At 40.8% G+C, this 6055-nt stretch overlaps 1 long non-coding RNA gene across 3 annotated transcripts in view; it reads right to left on the bottom strand.

Moving 5' to 3' along the window:
- Positions 1–3148: 3148 nt before the first annotated feature.
- LOC123366898 overlaps positions 3149–6055 on the bottom strand; it is a 116719-nt gene continuing 113812 nt past the window's right edge. For all 3 annotated transcript variants that reach the window (XR_006578221.1, XR_006578222.1, XR_006578223.1), the window contains 2 exons: positions 4899–5017; positions 3149–3394 (listed from right to left, as the gene is read on the bottom strand). This is a non-coding gene — a long non-coding RNA (uncharacterized LOC123366898). The remainder of the gene's footprint in view (positions 3395–4898; positions 5018–6055) is intronic.

The following is a 6055-nucleotide window of genomic DNA, read 5'->3' as shown; positions in this document are numbered from 1 at the left end:
GAGTGTGCATTCCCCATGTACCAGCTCAGTTTTACTGACTGGTGCAAAAGGAAAAGAGGGACTGATGTTGCTGCCTTCACCCCTCCTTTCTCCCACCTGCACTAAACTAGTGAAGCCCAATTGTGACTGGCCCTGTGCAGAAGCAGAAAGATATGAGGGAGAAGCCCTCTCCTGCCACCACCATATGCACACAGACCCAGTAACAATCGAGTGCCGTTTATAAAATCAGAATGAAAGCCACCCTCCCATTAGTTCAGCATGCTAGGTCATTCGCACACATGTGCCAGCAGTGTGTGTACAGGCACAGAGCATGGAGCTTTGTTAAATTTTGCAATCCTTAGAGCTGCGTGAACCTTGGGCCCAGTGTGGCTGACCACAGAGAGACGTGAGCCTACAAATGTTGCCTATTCAGAGAAAATGCAGGAAAGAGACTTGACATGTACCATATAAACCAATATTTTCCTAGTACATTTAAACTTAGGTGTCTACTCCCCCTTTGATGTATATGTGTAATTCCCATTGATGTTAGTAAGAGTCATGTATTTACATCAAGGGCCGACTAGACTCATTTGTGTGTGCCAAGTTATATTAAGCCTTCCTTAAAGGGGCACTGTCATGTTAAGTGGTTCTAAAAGTTATACATTTAAAATACCTACTTGTTAGCCCAAAACCTTCATTCTCCAATTCATCTTCTTTTATTTGCCTGGATTCTCCTGTTCTTATTTTTTAAAACAATATTTAGTGCAGCGAATAAAAAAGTCTTAACATGCCCCCCGAAGAGCCCAGTCTGGAACTACGCTGACTGAGTTTGGCAGTCTCAGTCAACAATTTCCATCTCACAAGACACCAGCCACCTCAATTTGCACTTTTGTGGGGTGTCTCAGCAGAAATGCCAGGGACTGAATGAAGAGTGAAATTTGTTCGCACTCTTAAAAGTGGTCCCTCTGTGGTCAGACTCTGCCTGCCTTATTCATAATGAATTCCTGGCACTGTGACTTCAACAGGACTATATGGAGAGTATAGCACTCGCTGAAGGAAGGATAGCAGAATCCTGCTCTAAATCAAGTTTCAGATGCACCGATAGGGGACTGTAAGTGTGATGTTCACAGGATACACACAAAGAAATAAAAGAAAAGTAACTCTTGCTGGAAGGTTGCAACACAGCACAATTTTATAGCATAAAATCCAGAACCTTAACACAAGAACCAAAACAGAGACAGAGGGACAAAGCAGGCTGCTGCCTAAAACAGAGAGGAAGAACTCACCCCCACTTTACTGTAAGAGGGCTGGTTGCAAACTGATGCTGCACCTGCTAGGCCTAGGTCACACACTTCCCTACAGAGCCCCCTCACCTGCAAGCAGGGTCAGTATCAGTCAGTTTGTAATTTTTACAACTTTCAGTACACCACAGTAAGGAAGTTTGATCTGTTGCTGCCCTTGCAAGGTAGGGACTAGCCCGCCTTAGTGCCACAGCACCACTGACCGGACTTTTAACGGCCCAGTCGCTGGTGCTGACCAGAGCCGTCAGGGTCCCTTTTCAACCGGGTGTTCCAGTCAAACACCGGACACCTGGTCACCCTAACCAGGGCTAGTACCTACATGGCCTAGCTGCTGAACCATCTACAGTGCTTGTCTCTGAGCCACAATACACCTGGCACACTACTGGCACACTAGGGGTTTGGTGTACTCCATCACTGAGTAGCCCCAATAATTACAATTGTTCCAGTGATTAATAGCCTCACATTTATATCTTATTTCCATATGAATTTGTCTAGCTTCAACTTCCAGCCATCAGATGTTATATCTTTGCTAGATTATTTGTTGCACATGTAGATACTCATGAACTGATCAAGTTACTCCTTAACCTTCTCTTTGTTAAGCTAAATAGATTGAGCAACTTGAGTCTCTCACTCTAAGGCATGTTTTCTAATCCTTTCATCATTCTTGTGGCTCTAAACCCTCTCTAATAGATCAACATTCTTCTTAAACTGTTGACAGCAGAACTGGACACTGTATTCCAGCAGCAGCTGCATAGACTATGAATGAAGAACTAAGCCCATTACATTGCCCTGCCCCTTGTGCTGTTATTTACACCAGAGAGTGCTAAGTAGTGGTAAAACTCTACCATTCTTTTGGGTAGCAATTGATGCACACTGTGCAGTGACTACGTAACATGCAAGAATCAGACCCAACATTTGTAACAAGCTTTGGTGTAAAAGACATAAACTAGATTTTATTGTTCTACTGGTCAGTTTTACTCTATGGAGCATATACACTATACACTGATTTCATTTAAGGTTTGGTACAATACCTAAGTTCCTAGGATATGAGTCTGAAGTACTGTACGTGTACAATATGCTTTGGAAACATTGCAGATTCTCCTTCCAAAAAGATCAAGGGAATTTGTACACTGAAGTCAGGCAATGGTCTTTTGTCTCTGAGCTACATGCTATAACAAATGCTGTATATTATTCATATATACTACAGAAATGCAATAGAAAATAAATCACAAAGAAGCAGTTTTAATATTTTGCCTCTCCATCTGGCAGCCATATTCAGTAGTCATCACCATCTGTCTTTGGCCTGAGATTTCTTTTTCTGCCTCCAATCTTGATACTGGAATGCCTTCCAAGGCATGCTTGCATTAAAAAGAGCAGTTCTTGTGCTTATATACTTCTGGGCCTAAACCTGCTTTACATTCAGTGAGTCCCCTTTGCACTGTTGAGTTTGGCAAGTCCCCTGTTTACAGGACAAAAAAATTCCTCTGTTGTGACAAGCTGGTATAGCTGACTCTGCTCCACCTACACCTTGATGCGAAACTGCTGGTGTTGGGGGATAGTATGAATGGGAGAGTTAAAAACACAATTCACATATGGGACTGATTGCCACAAGATCTCAAGAGTCAGGACTCTATGAGTGGCAGCACAGTCATATAGCTATGATATAGCTGTGGCAGTGCGTAGAATGTACATTCATCTTGAAAGATCTCTTGCAAGTCTTTTTCCTTTGGCAAGAGTGAATGGAGAGGATTTCAGGTTTTTTAAATCCCTCAAAATTGCATCTGCCAACCTCATTTATGGTCGACCTCGAGCTCTATTTCCTTCAACATCAGTTCTATAAACCGTCTGTAGAAGTGTACCTACCTGTATGTTGGACATTACTCCACCCTTGCAGTCATCTTGTTCTCAACTGGTGCAAGACCGCAACTTGCTAGGCTTGTTGAAGCGTCGCCTCATTTGTGACAAAAATCAAACCAATGATGTTAAGAAGATGCTGTAATTTTAGCTACTGAAAACTTAAATTTCTTTTCCTGTTTTTAACTGCTGTCATCGCTGCTGCCTTGAACACTCATATCTTAGTTGCCAGACAGACATCCTGCTGCACAGACAGAGGCCTATGAAGACATTGAAATGCCAATGATGCAAGACTGATTCAACATGTGACTTCTTCAGCTATAGAACATCATGCTGTCAACCAACTACCCAGAGGGATAAAATTATTCACCCATTCAATGCCATTGCCATCTACCGGCATCATGGGAAGACCATTTGCTTCTGTTTTATAGGAAGCACGCATAGTCTCACCATAGATCACCATTTATCTTAAGTCCCAGAGATTCTGCAGTCTAGCAGAGATTCAAAAAAGTATGGACATTTATATGGATAATAAGAACATTCAAAGCAAGCTTTTAAAGAAAGCCCACAAGAGGTTGCGGAAGGATATAAACCCTCAAGCTTCAAGGCATACGCCAATATCTAACTAATATGATTTAGGAAGAAATGTTCTCTGTGGCCAGATTATTCCATTACTGTTTTTGAAGCAGCTGGTGCTGGTTGCTGAAACAGACCAGATATTGGACTAGATAGACTTCAGTTTTGATCCTATATGCTAATTCCTAGGTTCTTCTTTGAAAAATTCAGATCTGGATTTTGAATGCCCCCCCAAAACATTTTAAAATGCTTTTTTTTTTTGCTAAGGACTAGATCTGGGAAAATCATTCATATTGAATAACTTGACAGAGTCCCTTCTTTCCTATTTGTAAATTGTCCACAGACAATTTGTGAAATTCTCAATATCAGAATTTGTGAATTTTTTCGGTTCTTGGTCAGCAGATGGTGTGTGAACAGCTCATTGTGAATGTCTAATGTTTGAAATTCAAAATGTTCAGTGTTGGTTAGTGACCTAAGTCATATTGGGTTGGATTTTTTTTCTTTTCTTTTCTTTTTTGCTCCAGGACTGGTTGATTTATGCAACTAACCAACAATAGCATGCATATTCTATCTGGTGTATAAAAACAAAGTTTTCACTGTTCATGCAATCTGAAATTTGGTTTTGGTGACTATTTGATCACCGAGGCTTAAAATCAGCATAGGATCTATGCTAGTAAAGCTTATTCACTAGAACTGCAGTTCCCAAGTTGTGGTCTGCGGATCACTTGCTAGTGGTCCATGGAGAATTGGCTAGTTACACGGAGCTGACTGTCCTCCTTGTTACCATCTGGCAAGTCACATTTTTAAAAAAAACAACTAAATACACATTTGATGCTCTTCTATGTAAACAATTAATGCAGTTGCCTGAGGGGTGCTGTATAAATTTGATCATAAGTTGTGTGCACTGGTCAAAGTGATCATGAATGGCAGCCCACGAGAGTACTCTCTCTACTGAGATGGGGTTTAAGCTATGAGAAAGTTTTGAGAACCTCTGTGATAGAATATTGACAGAAAGCCAAAAAACCCAACCAAATGGCACAAATATAGTCAAACAGAGCCTGATCCCAAACCCATGGAACCTGGAACCTTAGACAAGGGCTTTTTGTTGCACTACAGGACTAATTTATTCAATCAAATTAAATTTTAAAATGTAAAAAAAAAAAAATGCAGAATTTTTTTTTGCAGTACCTGGCAAGTTCCATTGGGGTGCAAATCACTCCTCCGCAGATGGCCAGCATGCTTTATACCTCTAACACGGGACCTGGGGGATGGGGAGGAAGGGGTGACAACAAATTTCTGTCTAAGACCTGGGAGGGGGGAGAGAGAGAGAGAATGAGAATTAGGGATGTGATGAGGAGGAGGAACCAATGGTCATAAGGAATTTAAAAAGCCACATGACTGGAGCTGCTTCTGTTTCTTGTTTTAACAGTGAAATGTAAGTGTTCAAAATTCAACATCTCCTGTTCCACTTCTTCTCAAAAAAGTAACTCACTCTTGGCACATATAAAGCTGGCACTCCGCAGGGGTAGCGGGAGTCTTGTGATCAATGCATCCCTTTCAAAATACCAACTGTGCTAACTAATGCAATAAATAAATAGATAAAAAATAAAAATCTGCTATGAACCCTGTCTTGAAGGATCTGAGCCAATATGAACATCCTGTGAACTCTGAATGAACAGTTCATTCACATCTGGATACTCTGGTTTAATTGGAATAGTCCAAGCTGGGCTCCCAAGAGCAAAGGACATAATCTCATGTTCATGGCTTTTTCAAATAAACACAAATATGCATTTTTGCACAATAAAAGAGTTATAATTTCATTATAAAGGATAGGTCAGATTCTGCTCTCAGTTCCCAGTACAGAATCTGACCAGTTATGTTTCTGTTCCAGGAAATAATGGGATTTCTTTTTTTTTTTCTTTTTTACTTTGGGATGAAAATGATGCTTTCAGAGTATTTGCTTTGGAGAGAGCCACTTGAAAGGGATTCAAAGCACTGAGAGATGTGAGATCAGACATTTAGTTGCATGAACTTTAGCGCTTAACATCTGCAATATTAAGTTAAAAATTAATTGTCTAAACTCAGCCCTGATATAAATGGATATAGTTCCACTGAAGTCAGGGGAGTTGTGCCTACGTACACCTTGGCTGAATTTAACCCTGGAACCCCCTCGATAGAGCATTAAATCAACTGTTCACACTGCCAAACTGTTTAAATGAATCTTTCAAAGATCATGGACAGTGATAACAAGCTGTCTGCCGCCGAAGTCACTTTTAATAGTAGACTTCAGCAAAAAGTATAGACATTTTAGGGGAAAAAGGGATTTGCTGCTCCCTCTACCCTTT

This window comes from Mauremys mutica, chromosome 3 (genome assembly GCF_020497125.1).
Source record: "Mauremys mutica isolate MM-2020 ecotype Southern chromosome 3, ASM2049712v1, whole genome shotgun sequence".
Taxonomy (NCBI): domain Eukaryota; kingdom Metazoa; phylum Chordata; order Testudines; family Geoemydidae; genus Mauremys; species Mauremys mutica.
The sequence above is the reverse complement of the archived record's forward strand: the minus strand, read 5'-3'. Positions and strand labels throughout refer to the sequence as shown.